Source organism: Cryptomeria japonica, chromosome 6, assembly GCF_030272615.1.
Source record: "Cryptomeria japonica chromosome 6, Sugi_1.0, whole genome shotgun sequence".
In the NCBI taxonomy this organism is placed as follows: Eukaryota; Viridiplantae; Streptophyta; class Pinopsida; order Cupressales; family Cupressaceae; genus Cryptomeria; species Cryptomeria japonica.
In genome coordinates this window covers 378144559-378167855 of record NC_081410.1, presented here as the reverse complement: position 1 = coordinate 378167855, position 23297 = coordinate 378144559, and positions in this window count along the sequence as shown.

Here is a 23297-nt window from a genome sequence, read left to right as displayed (position 1 = left end):
CAGTAGTGAGTTATACATTCACCCTTTCATATATTTTTTTCTTTCATTTTCAAACTATAATTTTTATGATCTAATTATTTTTGTATTGTTATACATACATAAAAATGAATTGAGAATTCGATGTGCAATTCAAATTCAAGTTTTAAATATTTCATTCTTTTTTACTAGTTATTATGAATTAATTTAACATGTGTATCTACAACATGACATACATATGTTGAGTTATACAAATTTAAAGGCATTCAATGTATCATTAATTAACATTCATAAATCAATAAAATTTACAATTATAAAGTAAAATCATTAAACCATACGTCTATTTTCTAAATCGACAAAGACCCTTGTCTACATAGACCACTTGCATGTGGGTGAATGTTGTCTTTAAATATTTGTTTCAAGTCATATGTTTGGCCTATCCAAGGTTTTGACCTTAGTGAGAGAACCTGGCCTAGGGACCTACCATATTCCCTAAAGGTGTTTAAAGACACTTTAGTCCTTACAGGCTAACCAAACCTTAAAGATTGTGACTAAAAGGCTTCAAAAGTCTACATTTTACAAATTTAAATTCATGCATCAAAATTCAAATCCACAATAGATGGGATCAAACTCATGGTGCTCAAGAGTTGACAAAAGATTATTTGCACCCATTTTGATTCTAAAATAGTCTTCATATTGAGACCATCAATCTTTTAGAGATAGCGAATCAATTTTACACATCATTAGCATCATTCTTCCATTAACAATTCTAAAGTTAAGCACTCCTAACCCTCACATTTAACTCTTAAATATTTGGTTCAAAATCATCCCAACCAATTTGATTTATGTTAATTTGTACTTATTGGTAATATTCATTTAATTAGACAAGATTTATTTATGTAGTGCAATTATTTTTATTATAATACTACATCAATCAAGATTTTTATTTTGGTTAAAAGAACTAGCATGTAATGCCCAACAAAATACCCTAGAGAGAATAAAGCAAACTAACATACTAGTGGAGGTAAAAAAAAAATTTAAGGTAACATCTAATGCAACACATATCAACAACTATGCAATATAGATTAATCATCCATTAACACATAATCTTTATGAACATGAATCTTATCAAATAGACTCATAAACCAATTACGCAAGCGGAATTAAACTTAACAAGTCATTAATACCATCTCCCTAGGGTATCTCAACGTCACTACTTACTACCATCATAAGCAATAACAATCTAACTATTCCATTACGACACTTAACATTCTTAATCATTATCCATGCACTTATGTGTTGCACTAAGTATTATGTATTCCTTAACTATGCACATGCAACTCAGTTACTTCTATCCTTCATGGTATGCAACCTACTTACTCATATATCTAATATGAAATGCTACTCTTTTCAATGCAAGACCAATCCCTTTTCCTTATGTTCATGTTATGCACCAAATCCAAATGTGCCTAAAACCCTTAATCATTTTCTATTAACATGATCTCTACTCTCCTACAATGATAATACATAGACATATTATTCCTTTCTTATTCCAATTCACCCATAACTACTCATGATTTCATAGCTATAGCATGATTATTTTCCCTACCAACCCTCTATTCTCATTGGTTGACTTTGAGGCTAGGGTTTTGGCTTGGAGGCTAGGGTTTAGGTTTGGTTTTCTTTTTATCTGGTTGCCTAAGCTTGTTGTCGGGTTACCCATCTTTGAATTCCTTCTGCAAATTTTATTTTGAAGCTTGGATTTTGGCTTTGGGAAGTTTGTTGGATTTTGTGTGAGTGCTTCTTCAACCTTTTTCCATCACTCGGGGTGCAGGTTGGAGCTCTTTGTCTCTTGCATTTTTTTTTATTATGTGTATTCTCCATGTTTGTAGATTGTATGTGGGGGTTTGGGGAGAATGAATTTGTTATGTAGTTTTTATATAGTTTGAAGAGAAATATTTCTTTGTATAAATTTTATTATATAGTTTAAACTTTAGGAAGAGGAAATATATTTGTATTTGGCGATGTCGCACACACGGCTCTGTAATTATTTTATGTCTGTGATCTTTCCTGGGTGAGCTCATTGTTGTTTAGATGTGTATTTTGTTCTTCCTTTTGATTTGGAATTGTTGATGAGTCTTATTAAACTCTTTACGAGTCTCTCTGTGGTGTATCTTTGAATATATTTTTATACTGTTGACGTGAATGTATTTTTCAACTTAACTTTCTTTATAGTGAACCATTTCGTATTTTGTTTACTTCAATCTCCTTGTCGGTTTTGGGCGTCTCTATTGAGCCCTAATTCGAGCCTTAAGGTTGTTTTTTCAATTTTATTTTTACGCCGTAAATTTTCTAAGTTTGTGTACTTTTCTGAGCAAATGCGTTATTAAAATGTATGCGCTAAAACTTCGTGTGTAAGTGGGTTTTCTTTATATATATGCATTATTTGGTATTTCATTTGCGTTGTCTGGCTATGTAAAAGTGTTGTTTCCTAGCAAATGCGTTGTTTTTGTTAGTATATGGGCTTAAAATACTGGTATATGCGCTGACTGATTTAGTGAAGGCATTGTAGAGCTTAATAAATGCGCTGCTCTATGATGTAAAAGCGTTAAATTGAGTTGTTTCAATATTTTGATCCATTTTCCCAGTTTGTTTTAGTTTTCTAGCTTTGATGTCGTACCAGAGGCATTTATGGAGGTCTGATGACATTTTCCAGCTTTGAGATTGATCAGATTTGATGATCTTTTGTGGCTTTTGCTTCTATTTATGTTATGCTTCATTTTTGGCATGATGTGATCATGGATTTACGCATAGTTGCTCCATCAATTTGATGAGCCTTATTGTAGAGGTTTACTTTATGGTGATTGCCCTTGAGATGGTTTTGATTCACTTTTGGAATTGAGGCTCTTGATTATTATATTGATGACTATGGTTGCATATATGTTGTTTATGGACTCCTTTTGGATGTTCTTGAGTCTCCTTGTTGTTATTGTGGTTTTGGAACATGCCAGGGGGGAGTGGGCTTCCTTGTGATGATCGGGGTCATGAGAGATAGGCGGTGAGTTGATGAGCCTCTCGTTTAGATCGTCGAGGAACATTGGAAGTTTTCCTTATTATAAACAAGTGATAACATAATGATAAAATTAATGGTTTGGGTAAATAATTCACTAATCAAGATAATGAATAGTTGATCCCCATGACTTGATCCTAGGGAGGAAGTTTTAGGATGAGCTTGGGAAGGCCACTGCGGTGGTAAGTCAATCTCCCTTGATTCTCTCATAGGTTGAGATGGTTCCACATGTCTATTGGGGGTTGAGACCTGAAGGGTTGTGTGTGTCTATTTTGGGGAGGATAGCATGTGATGACACTCCACTCCTACATGTGTCCTTTGCTTGATTTTCATTTATGCCTTGCTTATTGTTGCACCTCTGGCAGTTTCTATGTGTTGTTGTCATGTGATTGGTTGTTGTGTTGTGTGGTTATGATACTTGAGTTGTGAGTCTCCTTGGTAGTTTGGTGTCAGCTTAGGTCTAGAGTATGTGTTGGGACCTTGTGTCATCTCCTAGCATGGGGGTGGTTCCATTGGTTCCACATGGTCAACTGGTTGGTGCCTTTCTACCATTGGGATGTTCTCTTGGATTCTTATGTGTGGATGTGGATCTTTCTTCATTGCAGCTTATGGATGTTAATTGTAGCGGATGAATGTAATTATTATCATGGATAATGTAATATAATCATATTTTAGAAGTTGTAGATGAAACTATGTAATTAGGAGAGCTATGCTCTTGTTGAGATGGTCATGTAGTTGTTAAAGAGGGGAAAAAGACAGAGAAGGGATAAAGGAGGTTGGAATGCAAAGAAATCAAACAAGACACAATACAGATGCAAATAACCAAATTTATACCTTGTCTTTCACCTCTCCCTTAGATTAAGCTTGATGAAGTGAAGGCACCCCTTTGATGCTCCACTTGATGTGCTCCTTGCTTGTTGTGGATGTGGATTTCTCTCATTTGCTCAACAAGATTAGGATTTGATAGGATTTAGATTGATGGATTATTGATGGATGAGGATTGAGGATTTGATAGAGGACTATGTGAAAATGATAAAGATGTGATAGAGGCAGATGAGAGGAGAAATTAGTAGCATAAGGATAGAAGAATGGAAGACTCCTTTGTGAGGAAAAGAGGCTCCAATTTATAGATTGGAGGAGGCCAATGGAGGGCCAAGATTGATTTGATCATGAAGGGCTAAGATTGATTCAAGATAGTGGACATGGATCAAGAATGCATTGGAGAAATAAAAAAGAATATAAAATTCCTTAGGAAAAGAGGGGGAAGAGATTTGAATTTCAAAATGAGGATGCATAGGGGGATTCAAAGAAAGTTGAATTTCTTTGAGAGGTTCAAGATTGATGTGACATGAGTGGGGGAAATTAAAATTGGAGAATAATGATAAGTGGGATTATGAGAGATTCTAGAAGAATTAATTAGGTTTAGTGGGGATTAGGAAAAGTGATTTGTAGGAATCACATGACTAGGTTAATTAATTGATTTGTAGGAATCACATGACTAGGTTAATTAATTAAAATTAAGAAGAATATGGGAATAATTAATGTATTTGATAAATTAATTATTGGAAAATAGTGACAGGATTAATTAAATTAGATTTTATTAACACCGAGAGGAATAAGGATAACACAATTAAATCAATTAATTATGTTGACAGGCTTAAATTGATTAAATAATAATTTCATTAATTTTAGGTGTCTACATTTTGCCCCTCTTTGATATAGCATCATGAAGTGATGTTATATCAAAGAAGAATAAAACATAGTGGATGAAAAGGATAAGGACTAGTAGCATGATGCCCCAGTCATGAGATGAGGAAGAATGATGACGAGGAAGGATGACGAGGAAGTAGTTGTATGCCCCCTCGAGAGGACATGCAGGTTCGAAGAACATGGGTGTTCTCTTGAAATGGATGAGAAGACGAGGTGATAAAAGAATGAGAGTGATGAACAAGGAAAGAGGAATGGATGGATTGGAGTCTTGTGAATGAAATGAGATAAAGAAATGATAAATGGATGGGATTTCTTCTTGAGAAGATATGGAGAGAAAACCTAGTTTTGATATTGCCAAGGATTATCTACACTATTGATTATAGGAAGCAGGATGTCATGAAGATCTGAGGAGTGGACTGACTCTCAAACAAATAGGTATGTCTTGCACACAATCATGCAAATGTTGATAAACACTAATGCAGGGTTGTCGGTTCATATAAGGAAAACCTTCAAACACACCATGCCATGAAAACTATGCCCCATTATACACCAGCCAAAACATACCAAGATATAGGATGATCAAGGCAGTCCTGAACAAGTATAGTCCTGGGACAGAAGATGAAAATTAAAGCGAAAAGATCAAGCATGCAAACAACATGCACATGACCAACTGACATCTCTTTCCAAGTGTAGGACATGGATTTGGATAAACTGCCAAACTAGGGAAGGATACATCCCAATGGGCAAGTGATTGATTTGGATAAATTGCCAAACATGGGAAGGATTCATTCTGATGGGCAGGGTATGGATAGATTGATGGATCACAAAAGACAAGTTGGATGTGCGAGGTCTACATATGAGAGGATTGTTGCTTGGATTTGATTAGCATGGTATGGATGGGTGCTTGGATTAGGCACAAGTCAATGTAAGCTCAGGTAGATGGGAAAAGCTCAGTTTGATGGATTGGATAGGATGGAAGAAGGATAAATGATTAGATAGGATGAAAAGGGGGATGGATGATTAAGTAGGATTGGATTGTGGATGGGATTAGTGATTGAATTGGAAGAGATGGAGAATATGATTGGATGAGATAGGATTGGATTAAAAAAATAATTGGATAGGATGGGGTGGATAGGATAGATGGACTAGAACCAATAACAAGGGTGAACCAAGGATTGGTAAGAGAATGGATGGATGGGGAGATTGTTTAAGTGGATGGATGGGGATAAGATAAGGAGGACTAAATGGATGAAGAATAGGTGGAAGGGGGGATCCAAGAACTATGTTGCAAAGGAGGAAAATGCCCCAGTAAGGGTAGTGGAATGAAGGATAGGAAAGATGGTGAATAAAGATGTATGAGATGGAAGGATAAGTTGTAATGGATATGGATGGTAGAGGATTAAGGCTTGTGTGTTCCAAAGCATGCATAAACATTATTCTTCCATTAACATGATGAAGACCAAGAATAATAATGGAGGATTACATTTGGATAGGATGAGGAATATGAGATGGAGGATATGGATAGGATAGTCAAGATCAAAGATAGGAAAGGAGAATGGACTTAGATAGGATGCAAATGGATGGGGGGATTGCATGAATGAAGCTTGCCCCCAAGTGTAGAGTGCAAGAGGATGAGGGATTAGACATGACACTTGTTTGCCAAGTTTTCATCATGGTACTTACCCAAGGCGCCACAAGAAGTGGTTTTCACCATTGGATGAAATGATTTTTCTTTACTTTTTTGCCTTTTTTTTTTTGTATTTTTCATAATTTTTTTATTTTATTTTAGAATTTTAGAATTTTTTGGAATAGTTTGGATGGATAAGGATGAGGATGAGTGGATATGGAATATAGTGGATGTGTGAAGGAGAAAGGGAGGACTCAAGCATCTATTTCCATGGATGGTATCCCTTAGTATTTCTTTGAACTGGAGGTATGCTCATAGATGTTGGTAAAAATAATTGGGGAGATGAAATGGATAGGGGATGGAAGATAAGGATTTGCAAAGGATTGGACTAACAGAATGGGATTGTGAAAAATAGATGGTGGATAATGGATGGGGTTTTGAAAAATTTGTGGAAGATAAACATTGGCACACACCTTGAAGGGTGGTGGAGTAGTGGACGAGAGGATTTTGAATTAGATGGAGGATAAAGTTTGCATTTTGGGACATGATGACCCAAAATAGAAGAAGGGGATGATGGAGTTGGGATGTTGGATTTTGGGACATAAGGACCCAAAATGGATTTTGAAGATGGAGGAGTATTAGATGGAGGATTGGAGGACTTATGAATGGATGGAGCTTTTGGATTAGCAATTTTGGATGCCAATTTGATTTTACTTTGAGATGCATTACTTCTTTGAGTAGTTTGGGAATCCACATAGTTTTTGATTTTTTCTTTTGGGGCCTTTGTGGCCTTTTTGATTTTTTTTTCTTTCGGAACATATTTTTCTTTTGAGCGTGTCGTTTTGAGGGGAAATTTTGATCCTTTGCTTTTTGTGGATTTTGAGCTTTATGCTTTTTAGATTGGGCATCCAAATTGCTTCCAATAGCAATGGGACGAGTGTATGAGGATGAAGGGTTGATGGATTTTATCGATGGTGGAATGATGGAAGGAGAGTGTTGGGAGACATTCAATGATGTGTGCCTTTGTTGATCTTGCTTATAGATTATTTGAGGTGATGGGGTGGTGGATGGAGGGATGTAAGGACCCAAAATGGATGTGGATGACGGGGGATGATGGGATTTTGATTTGCATGAAGGGTTTTTGGATTTAGGAGGAATAGAGGATGTACCAACATCTTGAGCATTAGCTTGAGGACCCTTATTATTCTAGAAACAAGATACAAGTCCATTGATGGGATGTGGAAGGAGGATTAGGATCTTTAGATGGATTGGGATCATGACATGGGGATGAAGGGATACTTTGATCTTGACTAGGGAGGGTATCATGAGATGGAGTGGAAGGGGTGATTGGATCATGAGATGGAAGAGGATCATGTGATGGAGGGAGAGGGTTGGATAGAGGAATCATATCATCATGAGAGGAAGTGGATGAAATGATATCATTAGATGGAGTGGAGGGAGATTCATCATGAGATGGATAGGATTCTATGCTAGCATGCTTTGGAACAATATTTTGGCATGTTTGGAGTTATGGGGATTGTGTGATGGAGGAGGATACGAAAGCTTCAATGTGAGTAGATAGAGGAATGGGGGTATCATGAAATTCAGGAGATTGGGATTTGTTTTGAGGTGGAGGTGATGAAGGTGGATGGAGGACTTGAGGAGATTTGGCAACTTTGTTTTGAGGTGGGTATTTTGTCTCCTTTGCTAGAATGTGTTGGATAACATTATGGATGATGGGATTGGAGGATGTGGATAACACAAATTTTGGAGGATTATGATTAGATGGAGGATTGGTATTAGATGGAGGATTGGGATATGGATTGGTGAATTAGGATTAATGCTCGGAGGATTATGGAGTAAAGGATTTGGATGGGAAGTAGAGGTAATGAATGTGTTATAAAAGGATGGGGATTGTGATATGGATGGGAGGGGAGATGGAGGTATATATGTGGATGAGGGATAATATGGAGATACAGATGGGGAATAAGATGGATTTTCCTTGTCAAAGGTAGAGGAAGGTAAGAGATATGATATAGATTGGGATTGGATATATTGTGTTGAGATGAAATGGATGGGGATACATGGATGGGATGTTATGGAATTGACTTGGTAGGCAGGTTGGGGTGGTTCATGAACTTCTATGAGCATCTGCTCATACCAAGCTTTGAAATTCTGCGTAGCCATGTTGAGAATGAGGGATTAGATTGGAATTGGATGAATATGTTTTGGAGGAGAAAGATGATGAAGATGATGTTGAGTGAAGATGGGGATTAGGACTTGGCTTAGAATGATGATGGTTTGGATTTGATTAGATTTGGATTGGATTGGATTCGATTGGATTTGGATTGGACTTGATTTGATTGGATTGGTCCTTGGATTAGGACTTGATTTGATTTGATTGGTCCTTGGATTAGGACTTGATTGGATTGGATTGGATTGGATTGGATTGAGGACATGATTGATTTGGATTAGGATGACACCTTAGCCTTTGGATTAGGACTTAGATGAGAATTGATGATGGATTGGATTTGATTGGATTAAAGGATTGGATGATTGATTGATGAGGGATTGGATAACCGGATTAGATTGATTGATTGATTGGAATTTTGGAGATTTGATTGGATTAGAAGGAGAATGATTATCAAAGAAAGGATAGATAATAGGAAGAAGAAAGGGGAAGGCTACCCAAAGTCGGATGAATTATTTGCACATAAATATTGGTTGTGGAAGGATGATTGTTTTGATGCATGAAAGTGGATTGGGGATTGGAGAATTGCTTGGATAGATAGTAATGGATTAGGGATGTGATGATGACAAGATGGAATTTGGAAAGAGGAAGGATTGATTTGGTTCAAGGAAGGATGGACTTGGCAAGAGATATCAAGCAATGCATACATGTTGGCCACTGACGCAAATAGAGAATCCAAACACAATGCGTTATCCTAGGAAGTTGGATGAGGAGGAAAACCTTTGCTTATTGACTTAGGTACACACCCAATAGCTAATCAGAATACAGTCATTGAGTCTCACGCAATGGATTCTCAACACCGTATTAGCCAACTCCAAATGCTAATAGGGGCAACAAATGGCAAGTTCCTTGGGGGAGTTACTATCTCCCTTGCACAAAGATTATCCACCTTTCGAAGGTGAATCGGGTTGCTTCTATTCCTAGGGCTCTTAGTAAGGATTTACGTTCGAAGACTACAATTTGTAGTGCACGATTGAGGCCTATAGCCCTACAAAGTACCAAGCAATATGTAGTCATACAAGCATGATTTAGACCTCAAGGGGCCCTACAAAGTGCTCAATATGAGTATAAACTCAAATAGCTCCGTCCTCCAAGAGTTTCATCTCAAAAGGCTTATTTATTATAGTCAGTTGGAATGCTAGGGTTTTATCCGTACTCACTTGGGTCGTTCCCCTCTCACCAAATCGGGAAGGCAGGCCCGCTAAAGGTATGCACACAAAAAACTAGAAAAGATTCGAGGGTCTGGATTTTTGTTTGTCTATGTAGACAAGAGCATACTCTCCTACCTCTACACTTCTCCCAAACACATCAAACAAGTTGTTCTTTTACCCTTAAATTAGATCTAGGTGCCTAAGAAAATGATTTAAAAGAAAGGCACGATGTTTGTTTGTCTCTCCTTAGGCAACCTACAAAAGAAATGCATTAGTAGTCATGTTGTTTGAGCAAGATAGTCTTTGGCAAGTGGGAACTTGGACTAATATTCTGCAAAAATAGTGGTTAAGCTGTCAAAAAGGTCAAAAAAACAAAGGACAACAAGAGGTTAAGATTAGCATTAACAAATTGATATCAAAAGACACCTAAAAAACCTCTTTGTTCCTGATACAACAAAACAGAAAGCAGAAACTCATACGAAAAACCCTACTTCACCATACGATATGCAGCATAAACTCGTATGACAATTCTCACATAGCCATATGATAATTCTCAGAACAACAAAAACTCGTACGATACCCAGAACCAACTCATACAGGCTTTCAAGTTGGAAGTGTAACCTACAACAAAACTCACAAATCTTGCAAAAAAAAAAAGATGTCAAATTACGGATGTGGGTCCCACTGGGCATGCCAGAATGAAGAGGGTAAAGAGATGGAGAAGGGATAAATGAGGCTAGAATGCAAAGAAATCAAACAAGACACAATACAAATGCAAATAACCAAATTTATACATTTTCTTTCACCTCTCCCTCAGATTGAGCTTGATGTGAAGGCGCCTCTTTGATGCTCCACTTGATGTGTTCCTTGCTTCTTGTGGATGTGGATTGCTCTCCTTGTCTCAACAAGATTAGGATTTGATAGGATTTGGATTGATGGATTATTGATGGATGAGGATTGAGGATTTGATAGAGGACTATGTGAAAATGATAAAGATGTGATAGAGGGAGATAAGAGGAGAAATTAGTAGCATAAGGATAGAAGAATGGAAGACTCCTTTGTGAGGAAAAGAGGCTCCAATTTATAGGTTGGAGGAGGCCAATGGAGGGCCAAGATTGATTTGATCATGAAGGGCTAAGATTGATTCAAGATAGTGGACATGGATCAAGGACGCATTGGAGAAATAAAAAGGAATATAAAATTCCTTAGGAATTCGGGGGGAGGATATTTGAATTTCAAAATGAGGATGCATAGGGGCATTCAAAGAAATTTGAATTTATTTGAGAGGTTCAAGATTGATGTGACATGAGTGGGGGAATTTAAAATTGGACAATAATGATAAGTGGGATTATGAGAGATTCTAGAAGAATTAATTAGGTTGAGTGGGGATTATGAAAAGTGATTTATAGGAATCACATGACTAGATTAGTTAATTAAAATTAATTAACTGAGTGGGTTTAAAGGAAATAATTATTGGAGGGACTTTAGAAGAATAAGGGAATAATTAATTTATGTGATAAATTGATTATTGGACAATAGTGACAGGATTAATTAAATAAGATTTAATTAACACCGGGAGGAATAAGGATAACACAATTAAATCAATTAATTATGTTGACAGGCTTAAATTGATCAAATATTGATTTAATTAATTTTAGGTGTGTACAACTATGTAGTAGATGATGTTTAGGAAGGGGCCTAAAATTTGTATGATGGACATTGAGATGTATTGAAATGTAATTATCTTAGAAATGGAATGCAATTCATGTTAATAGATATGTTGTAGATTTTTTTGTAATGGTTTGTAAAGGGATTCATGAGTTTGATATTATGGTCATGTAATAGGAATTTATGTTCATGTTTAGGATAGAAAATAATCGGAAATCTGATATGGTAATTAAGATGATAAAGTAAATGTAGCTATTTAACTTGCATTTAGTAGATTTAAGTATTAAGACTCGTAGTAAGATGAAATCTTTATATGTTGTAATGGATTGTAATAATTATGTTGTAATAGGATGACCTTTGAGTGTGGTTTTAAATGTGAATATTGAATGAATGTTCTAAATGAAAGGTTGATGTTCTTGATGAATGGATACTTCTAGATTGTAAGTATGAATGGGTAGTTGGTAAGATAAATAGTTAACCTTAAGGAAACGATTTAGATTATTTTAGTTAACGTGGAATGAGGTTACAACTCTAGTAGTTGATGCAGACAAGGTAGGGAGATCCAATGAAGGACAGCCCCGCCTTACAGCCTATAACACAATCACCAAGAAAGATACTAGTAATTGGTTAACAATAATTGGGGAAAATAGAAAAGAGCAATCCTTATAATAGTTTAATGAATTGCATATGCCCTCAGGCTTTACACATGTTGGACCACAACCCAAGATTACAAAACAATTCTTAGACCTCAAATCCATGATCCGCAAATCATCTTCTCAATAATTTGGCCTTCGGTAACAATCTGCACTGATCCGAACCTCAGTCCCTTCGAAATTCATTCCTCCTAGACTAGAATCTCTCTGGAAACTACATTTGTTCTAAAATATTTTCTTCATCGGACCTCTACCCCTCCCAAACCAATCTCCTCTCTTCCTCTTTATACCATCTGCAAGCAACAACAACTCGATCAAGTTGCCCAAAGATCCATCGGTTCATAATGAAACGTGCAAACAATAATATGTCAACCAAATCACCAAGAACACCTCTAATAATGCTTAGAACTTTGTGCAGACCTTCAAGAACATCGATTAGGTCCAAAACAACACTCCCATAGGATCTGCAAGTCATAGAAACCACCCACAACCCAATTCTACTTCACTCCACTCACTGCAAGACCCACCGATAAGAACACACCAACACCAGACCAATACTAGAATCAATATCTAACCGAAATCAAATCTAAATGCCATGAATCTCGAATATGTTTAAGACAACGATCTCTAGATGCTAAATCCAAATCCGCAACTCTAAATTCACCAACATGAAGAAACACAACAATCTCCAAGCAACTCTACTGCTAACTTCTCCAACCAGATGAACTACTCAAATGCTCCTGCATCAAACTCTCGGGGTTAATTGAAAAGTGATTCCCATCACTTGATAACCAATGCTACATCAAATTTGTTTCGACGATTTGTTTACAGGTACTTTCAACTGCCTCAAGTTTGGCGATCTGACTACAAGTCCCAGTTGCCTCTCCTCGGTGATCTACCAGACAACCTTGCAACCTACCTCAATTCGATGATCTATTCAAGTCCATCTACCAACTACCTCAAGTTCATGCTCCTAAGTTTGACGGTCTTGTTGCAAGCCTTGCACTGCCTCAACGTTCGGTGATCTAAACAAGTCTTCAAGATGCCTCAAGTTCTTTTCATCCAACTGGTTCACAACCAACTCTTCCTCCATCAACAGGTTCATAACCAACTCTGATACCACTTGATGTAGACAAGGTAGGGAGATCCAATGAAGGATAGCCCCACCTTGCAACATATAACACAATCACCAAGAAATATACCAGTAACCGGTTGACAATAATCAGGGAAAATAGAAAAGAGAAATCCTTATAATAGTTTAATGAATTGCATATGCCCTCAGGCTTTACACATGCTAGACCGCAACCTAGGATTACAAAACAATTCTTAGAACTCAAATCCATGATCCACAAATCATCTTCTCAACAATTCAACCTTCGGTAATAGTCTGCATTGTCTGCACTGATTCAGACCTTAATCCCTCCAAACTTCAGTCCCCTTGGACCAAAATCTCTCAGGAAACTACATTTGTTCTAAATCTTTTCTTCATTGGACCTCTGTCCCCCCCACAAACCAATCTCCTATCTTCCTCTTTATACCATCTGCAAGCAACAACAACTCGATCAAGTTGGCCAAAGATCCACCGGTTCATAATGAAACATGCAAACAATAATTTGTCGACCAAATCACCAAGAACACCTCCAATAATGCTTTAAACTTCGTGCGGACCTTCAAGAACATCGATCAGGTCCAAAACAACACTCCCATAGGATCCACAAGTCACGAAAACTATCTACAACCTAATTTTGCTTTGCTCCACTCATTGCAAGACTCGCCGGTAAGAACACACCAACACCAGACCTGTTACCCCTATATTTTTACTCGTGCCTAAAGCCTCATAATCAACTAAAACCAACTATTGCTAATGTTTTAATGTTGAAAGTGTGGGTCGCCTTTGTTGAAAATTTTAAGGACCCTCATGGACATCCCCTACTTGCCAGTCACAAAGAAATCATTATTTTTCAAATTCTGTGAAAGATGACACAAAATCCTCTTGTTTAGATAATTTAACCTCATTTTCTCCAAAATGACCAATTTTTATGGCTAAACTCCATGTCGACTGGGAGATTTTAATGCTTTTATTTTTGGGTTACCCATATGCCCAAACAATTAAATCCCAAGTCTTATATGTCCTATGCAAAATATGATTTATGGGTTATGCTTTACTTGGCTTATTTATTCTACAATTAAAATTTCACAAGAAACTGAGTCGTCAGTAAAAAGTTATGCAGATTTTTCTATAGCAGCCCAAAGGAACAATTGTCATTGAACTTGAACTATTGAACCTTTTCAAAAAGTTCAAAGTTTGGGTTCAAGTTCAAAGTTTGAGTTCAACTAGAGTGGGTTGTATCACATGTTTAGTTTTATGAGTATAAGGTCTTTGTAATTTTTTGGTCATTGAACTTGAACTTTGAACCTTCTTTGGTTCAAGGTTCAAAGGTTCAACATGTAGCTACATATGAAGAAAAGGTGATAAATGAAGCATATTGTGGGAAAAGTCTATAATTTTGAACCTTCTGATTGAACCCCGCAGGTTCAAGGTTCAAGGTTCAAGGTTCAAAGTTCGGGTTCAAGTTTCAAAGTTCAAAGTTCAAGTTTGGAGGTTCAATTTTAGAGTTTTGAATTTAGAGTTCAGAGATTCATCAAATTAAATAGATGAAGGTTCAGACTGTGTGGGTTCAAAATTCAACAAGTTTAATAATCCAATAATATTGACATGTATATTGTTTATAGTTTTTCAATGCAACCTGTAACCACAAATTTTTTGAGTCTTTATTCTGAGACAGAAAAATCAGTCTCTATGTGGGAGGAATAACTATCAATTGAACTGTTGGATCCCGCTGAATTTTTTATATGTTTTAGAAAACCTAGTTTTCTAAATCCTCAATGGAGAGATTTCCCAAATTAAGTTTGGTTTGTAAGATATGGATAATAGAGCACAACACTGTCAAATTGTCAATGACAGTCACATTAATTGGGAGATACTTGGGTTTTTATTGATATAAACACAAACACTAAGGAAAGTGGGCAAACATTTTCACCTATAAGTGAAAAATTATTCACCAAGGCTAGAAATGGCAAATATTTATTAAAATATTTAAGCTTTATTTCCATAAAGGTGAGAATTGTATTCAAAGGAAAGATAAAAGATAAAAGAAAAGATTAATTAATAATCTTTTCAAGAATTAGTTATTGATAACTGAAAGTCTCTTTAAAAAAAAGAGGCTATATATATATGTAATGAAAGAAAAGAGTTGGGCTTCTTTTTTTTCTCTTTCGACTATTAAAAAAAGGGGGCAACATTGTTTTCTAGACTGCACAGTTTTATTTTTCAGAAGTGTTGAGTCTATGAACTTGCATTTTGGCATTGATGGAATGAAGAAGATTTTGTTGATCTATGCATTTGTCAATATTTTCTTTTGATTACAATGAGCTTTGTTTATCTTGTAATTACCTTTCATTGCCTTTTTATGTTACATCAAACTATGTGTATGCATTTAATTCTAAAATTTTGATTTCAGAAATAACTTGTATATTGGAAAGAAATTTGTTGTTAGCTCTTTGCCTGAGAATTTCGATCCCCCTTGTCCTTTGAGGCATGAGAGAGACTCGATCAGAGTCCAGGGCATTTTTATTCTATTGGAAAGGGTATTTTCTTGGGTGTGGGTAATTAAACTGTGTTTTACTTATCTTCATTCACTTCATTATTAATCTGCTATTCGCATCTGTATCATGGCTATGAGCAGATGTTAGTTTCCTTTATTGCTTTCCGGTTAAAAGCATATTTAGAAAATATACAATTTTATCCAACGAAGGGAGTTGTACCTTCATATCAAAATTCAGAGAGCACTTGCACTCACCATTGCAAGTGACTCAATTGTTGGTTCTTGATTTTGTCTTTCAATTTGGGCATTTGGGAGACATTTTTGAAAGGTATTTAAGAAGGACAAATCTGTTAACCAATAGGACCATACCAGAATTGATATATCACTAGAATCAAATCCAAATGTCATGAATCTCAAATATGTTTAAGACAATGATCTCTAGATGCTAAATCCAAATCCGCAACTCTAAATTCACAAACATGAAGAAACACAACAATCTTCAAGCAACTCTACTACTAACTGCTCCAACCGGATGAACTACACAGATGCTCCTACATCAGTAGTAGAATAAGATATTGCTTAGTTAATGGAAATAAAGAAATTGTATCTGTCGTATGCGTATATCATTACATGTATGTTATGAGCTTATAAAATTAAAGTGGAAAAGAACCTATGTAAATAGGATTTCTATAGTGTAGGAATCATGGATGATAAATGATATTACATGTGTGTTAATGAAATTTATATTTATGGATGTGTTAAAATGAAACAAGGGATCATGTATAGCATATAAGAAGTTTCGTTAAAGAAGGACTTTATGGTTATTACATTATGCACTTAGGAATCATGTAAGGGAAAATGATCATGCTATAGCTATGAAATCATGAGTAGTAATGGGAGTATTGGAATAAGAAAGGAATATTATGTCTATGCATTATCATTGTAGGAGAGTAGAGATCATGTTAATAGAAAACAATTAAGGGTTTTAGGCACATTTGGATTTGGTGCATAAAACGAACATAAGGAAAAGGGATTGGTCTTGCATTGAAAAGAGTAGCATTTTATATTATATATATGAGGAAGTAGGTTGCATACCATGAAGGATAGAAGTAGCTGAGTTGTAGGTGCATAGTTAAGGAATAAGAAATACTAAGTGTAATGCATAAGTGCATGGATAACGATTAAGGATGTTAAGTGTCGTAATGCAATAGTTAGATTTTTATTGCTTATGATGATAGTAAGTAGTGACATTGAGATACCCTTAGGAGATGGTATTAATGATTTGTTAAGTTTTATTTTGCTTGTGCAATTGGTTTATGAGTGTATGTTTTAAGATTCATGTTCATAAATATTATGTGTTAATGGATGATTAATCTATATTGCATAGTTGTTGATATGTGTTGCATTAGATGTAACCTTTAAATTTATTTTTTACCTCCACTAGTATGTTAATTTACTTTATTTTCTCTAGGGTATTTTGGCGGGCATTACATACCATCTACAAAAATTAATATAGTCATAAACTTCACAAATCAATCCTAGCAATGATAGTTTAATTATTTCAAGGACCACATTTTAATGCCTCCCTAAAGGCTACCCTGACATCGTCTTCTAGATAAGAATAGTATATGGCTCTTAAGACCCTACTTCTATAAATTGTTAGCAAGGAAAACACACTCAAGTTCTCTAAACCACTATTTGTGAGTATGACAGAAAGATTATCAATGCACAAAGTTAGATCCTAGCAATATAGTGTTGATTTCACATGGTTCTTACATTTAAAGAACAAGAAACATGAATTAAATCTTCAATTTCTTCCACCTACTACAAAAGAATGGGGTCATTCTTCGTATTAGCTAAGCAAAGATCAACATTATAGCCTATTAAGATGGCATCCTAGTTTGGAATGTGACTACTAGGTATCCAATCCTTGGATGCAATGTCAAAAGTGTGGGCACTAAGGTTAGCTTCAAAATCTACAACAATGAAGGCCCTTGTACATTATATACATCTATTCTACTGAGTCCCTTTGGTGTGGTCACAACCAAAAGGATCTAGACAGGATTGTCCAACTGTGTAACATAAAGTTAAACACAGTAGAAATAACACAAGAAAATGCTCAACAACAAGGTTATTATGTTCACCATCAGCAACATGTATTACATCATATGCAGAGTAGCAATGGGCTCATGGGCCTACCGCAAGGCATTAAAAGCTATACACTGGGTGCATTGGCTTGATCACAATCTCATGAACTAGTGAATTAATTCTAAAGTTCTACAATTGATAATCTACCTAAATTCGACTTTGAATAATTACAAAATGATATTACATGTTTCTTTAGCTCTAGCAAAGCTTTGTGTCAACCTCAATGGTCTCAGAACTCAAGGAAAGATGAAACCTGTAGGTCAGTCTGAAAACATGAGATGATGCAATGTGGAAGATGATAACAATTTTTGGACCATGGGGAAGTTCCCCTAGGACCCAAAATGCCATGAATGATGTTCCAATTAGACCTGCACGCAACGAAAATGGTCTACAAGTGATATGTCTCACTAGTACAGGATGCTCCGATAGAGAAAATGATTAAACTTCAAGGAGTGATAATTTGGTGATGACAAATGCAAATCAGAGGATTTCTATATTTGATGTAGATGACCACGTGTTGAGTGTAAATCTAGATTTGCAAGGCATGAAGAGAAATATGTGGTGAAATGCAAAAGAAAGTTTTGAGACAACTACAAACTGAAACGCAAGAAAAGAAACTATTTTTGGTTGATGCGGAATTGCTTGATAAATAGGAATGCTCCTGCATCGTGCCCTTCTACCCCAAAATAATCTTAAATATAGTGAAAGGTAGTTGAATTAGTGATGCATAAATCCCTTCATAGTTGATATATTAAATGCATACATAAAAATGGGTAAACATGAACATGTATAGGTTGATTAGATGGCTTAGCAATTTTTGTCTATTAATATGGTGAAATGTGTTCAACTAGTAATCCTTTTGCGCAAGTGACTTAAACAAGGTATTTATTCTTATGGTAGAAATAGGTAAATAATTGGCAATAAATTCATTGTTTGAATAGATCACAAATCTCTTAGAATTCATCAAAACGTGATGAACTTGCAAGTGAACAATATTATATAATAGTTATATATTGAAGGAGAATGACATGGTGAACAAGTGAAGCCTCTCCTAATATAGTTGAAACCCAAGACACTTGAAAATGACTAACACATTTCTTCATTATGTCTCATCAATCATTCTTCTAATATTAATTAAATAATTATTATTTAATTAGGATATCATTATTCCTCATCCCTAATAATTAAGTAATTTTTAGTTATTTAATTATTTAAATTTTAACTTTTCCTCCATTTCCTCTAATTTAATTAAATTGTTTAATTAATGTATTGTAGCATCATAAATTGTCACTAGTCCAATTTACACCTCATGTTTGTGCACCCACTTTAGCGTGTCCTATCTCTATCCCTTCTTCAGGTCAGATCTGACCCAATTATCCAACTTTGATGTCATGTACACCCTTTGGTGGGTCTTAGGCATGGGATGCCCTAGTCTAGACAATGGTACCCCAAAATGCCTTGGTCTCTCTCAAACAACCCCCAATTTGAAATGGGGCAAGTTCTATATATCCCCAATAGCATTCTATTCTCAGGGCTAAAAATGACCATTGGACGTTAGCCTAATCGATAAATTGTCTGGGCAACCCTATATAAAAACAATGTATGAATTCATTTTATATCTAAGGCCCCATCTATATTATTCATGCATCCGTGAAGCATTCATCATCATGCATATCAGAGATTCAAGGTTGCATATTCATCCTTCAAGCATTGTGGAGCAAAGTTATATCAATATTCATGTAAGCATGTGTGTGTAATTAGGGTTTTTCATGTTCATGTGTTTGTCATGTCATTACATTCAACATTTATGATTACATTCAAAGAGAATTGCATCATCCTCAACAATTGCAAATCTAAGGTACATCTCCTTTACATTTATTTCAGTATTTGCATTATTTCATTCCCCAACATCTTTCCCTTTCTTTAGATATGTGCAGGAAATAGGTGCAAGAGTTGTACTTAGGAATTCTAACAAAGTCAACAGTGACAAACAAGTCATCTTTTGACAGAGAAAAATTCAAATGACTAGGGCAGATATGTGCTACTAGGTCCCAAAAAATTAGGTTAAACTTCTAGGAACATATTATAAACATCTTATTTTGCCCAAATCTTAGTTGGTGGCTTTATGGGACATCTGCAACTTACTGTTTCTATCAATTTACCTCAATTATCCCTCACTTTTTCAATTTAGAAAGAGAGAACCAAACCCTAATCGGTCAATCTAATCAAAATTTCAGCCCTTTCCTTATTTGGATTGAGGCTAGATCTATTAGGTTCACCCCTCTTTCAATGTATTGACTAATTTGGTAATTAACTTAGTCTTATCCTACATGGGGATACCCTAGTTCCAAATTACATCATTACATTTTAGTGAACCCAACATCTTTCATGCTTAATTCTGATTTATTGTTTCTGATCTAATTTTGTATGCATTTTTAAATTCAGATTTGCATTCATAATTTTTATTTTCAGTTGAATTTCATAGATTTAGAGGTTAAATTCACAAAAACTGAAATTGACTTGTGGGTTACATCATTGTTCAATTGTGCTTCAGATTTGATTTTTCATAATTTCCTTGCATACATCGAGTGAACATGACATGACATATGAGTTTCTTGTTTGATCATAAGTGCATATGGAGTTCTTATCTTATTTTTCTAGTTCAATTTAAAGTTACATTAAAGATGTTCATGATGTTCTCTTTCATGCATATGATTATAATTTAGTTCTCCCTTTCATTCATAGCTATGATTTACCCTCTCCCAAAATTGGTCCTACCAATGAGGGAACATTGATGCAAGAAGTGAATATGAACACTTCTTCCAAAGGTCTCCCTTCTAGAGATGAAGATTTGGACAATAATGTTCATCCTACTCCTAAAATGTACCTCCCTCATAAGGATTTTTTTGTGCAAGAGGATACTCTTAAGCTACAAGGATTTAAGATATATGAAGATCCCCTTTATGAACCTTTCAATGATTCCTCTCCCAAATTTTCTCTCCCTCAAGAGGACATATTGATGTAGGAAGATATTTTTAACATTTATCTCAATGATCTCCCTCTTTGGGATGAACCACTAGAGAATGATGTTGATTGTTCTCTTAACACGTCCCTCCCCCATGAGAGTACCTTGGTAAAAGAGGATGATAATATGGTAATAAAGGGTGATATGATTGAATTTAATTCCCTTAATAAAACCTCACCTTCTATTCATTTAAATAACCTCCCCTCTAGAGATGAATAATCAATGAGATATGATTGTCCCTTTCCTAAGGTTTTTCATGAAGATACTTCAGAATGAGAGGATAATACCGTTTCCCATCATTATAATGTTTTGAATTCTTTCTCTCCTCAAGATGAAGAACCTAACCAAGTTAAAACCAATGTTATTCATGTTGTTGAGAAGCATAAGCTTCTTGTCCAACTTCACCAAGTTGTCTCTCAACCTCAACAAAAACCAAAAATTATTGTTAGGGATGGAGTGAACCATCAACCTGATTATCATGTGGTGTCTTACACATGTTATAATGAAGTGTTTACTTTAGAATTTGACAACAACATACAAATTGAAGCACAATATACTTTGTTAGTTTCTACAATCCTCTCTCTAATTCAAAAAAATACACCATCTCCTACTAAAGATGTTCCCAAAGAGGAACTCTTGGAGGATGATTGGGGATCATTAGATTTCACACCTTCTTTTTGTAGAAAAATTAAGATGCCTAAATTTGATACTCATCATAACACATGTCTAAATATTGATTGGGACTCTCTAACTTCAATCCAATTCCACCTAAGAGAAAACCCTCTCTTGATCTTACACATGGATACAATGGACAAGTTTTAGGATGTGTGCAACAAAGTCTTGAAAGTCATGAGAAATCACACTTTTCTAGTGAAGAGATGGGTTTCCAACCCATTCCTTTGTCAATATCCCCTCCTCCATTGTCTAGTGAATCCATGTCTTCTCATTCCAATATGGCATTATAGAAAGATAATGTTTTGTCTGGTCTTCTTCATGCCAATTTAATTTCTCTTCTTTGGCCTAAATGAAGAAGGAAACATATACAACATCTTTTAAATTCTACTTTTTGCAAGTATAATCAAATCCATGGCCATTCTACTAATGAATGTCAAGATTTTCAAACTACAATACAACAATATATTTATTTAGGTATCATAAAAGTAAAATGTGACAATGAATGACATATTTCTTATGATCTTTTCAAATAGCATTCAAGTTCCTATTATGTTGCTCCTCACTATGTGACACTATTATCTTACCTATTGGGGGCTCATTATCATTCATGGTGGTATAATTTTAGGTGCAATCATACTTAGGGAGCAACATAATATTCTATTTATTTTTGTCTCTATGCCTCAGGAGGAAAAATAATTCTCTCTTTCCTCTTTCTAGGGATTCCCTTTTTCCTTTATGTGTTGATTTTTTTTATAACATGATGTCCTTTCTTGCATAAAATTATCCTTCATGCAAATACATGTGTGTTCCTTGGTTAGGACCTATTCCTTATTTTAAATGGTACGTCTCTTATGAATAATCTCTCCTTAAGAGGTGTGTGATCCTTCATCATGGTTATCCTTGACTCCTTGATTGGGGGGCAAGGATAATGCATCCTTCATTCCTATTTCTCCTTTTGAAGATTACCTCTTCTTTTGTGTTGTATTTTTCATAACATGACGTCCTTCCTTGCATAGAATTATCCTTCGTGTGAGTACATGTGTGTTCCTTGGGTAGAACCTATTCCTTGCTTGAAATGATATGTCTCTTATGAATAAATCTCTCCTTATAAGTTGTGTAAATCCTTCTCATTGTCCCTATACTTGGGGGCATTGATATTTCCTATCCTTTCTAAGGATCCAGTTTTCCTTTGTTGAGTGGTGTTTGCTTATGATATGATGTCATTCCTTGTCTGAAGTTGTTTATTTTCTCAAAGATTATCTCTTATGCAAGAGGTGTGTATCCTTGTCTACAACCTCTTCTTCATGTGGTAATGTATGTCTGTTATAAAAAAATCCATCACTTTGGGTCAAAAGTATGTCATCTTTCATCAAAAATTCATTTTGCCTAGCAATAGGGAGAAGGTACAAATTCTTGTTCTCCTTCCTCTCTTTTAGTCGATGATGTTATTTTTCTTCAAAAATATCCTCTTGGAGGTAGATGTCTTTGAGAAAAGATCTTTTCTCCTCCAAAGGATTCCCTTTACACTTGTTGCAAAATATCTCTTTTCAACTATATTTTCCTTGCTTATAAGAGTTATTCCTCTTTGGCTTGCATTTATGAACATTTTTGCCTAAAAATAATATCTACTTGGTGTTGAAGGTGTGTATCCTTGTTTCTATCTTCCTTAAGATATCAACATAGGACTATGTTGACATCCTAAGGGGGAGATATTTCATATCTCCCTCTTTGTATTATA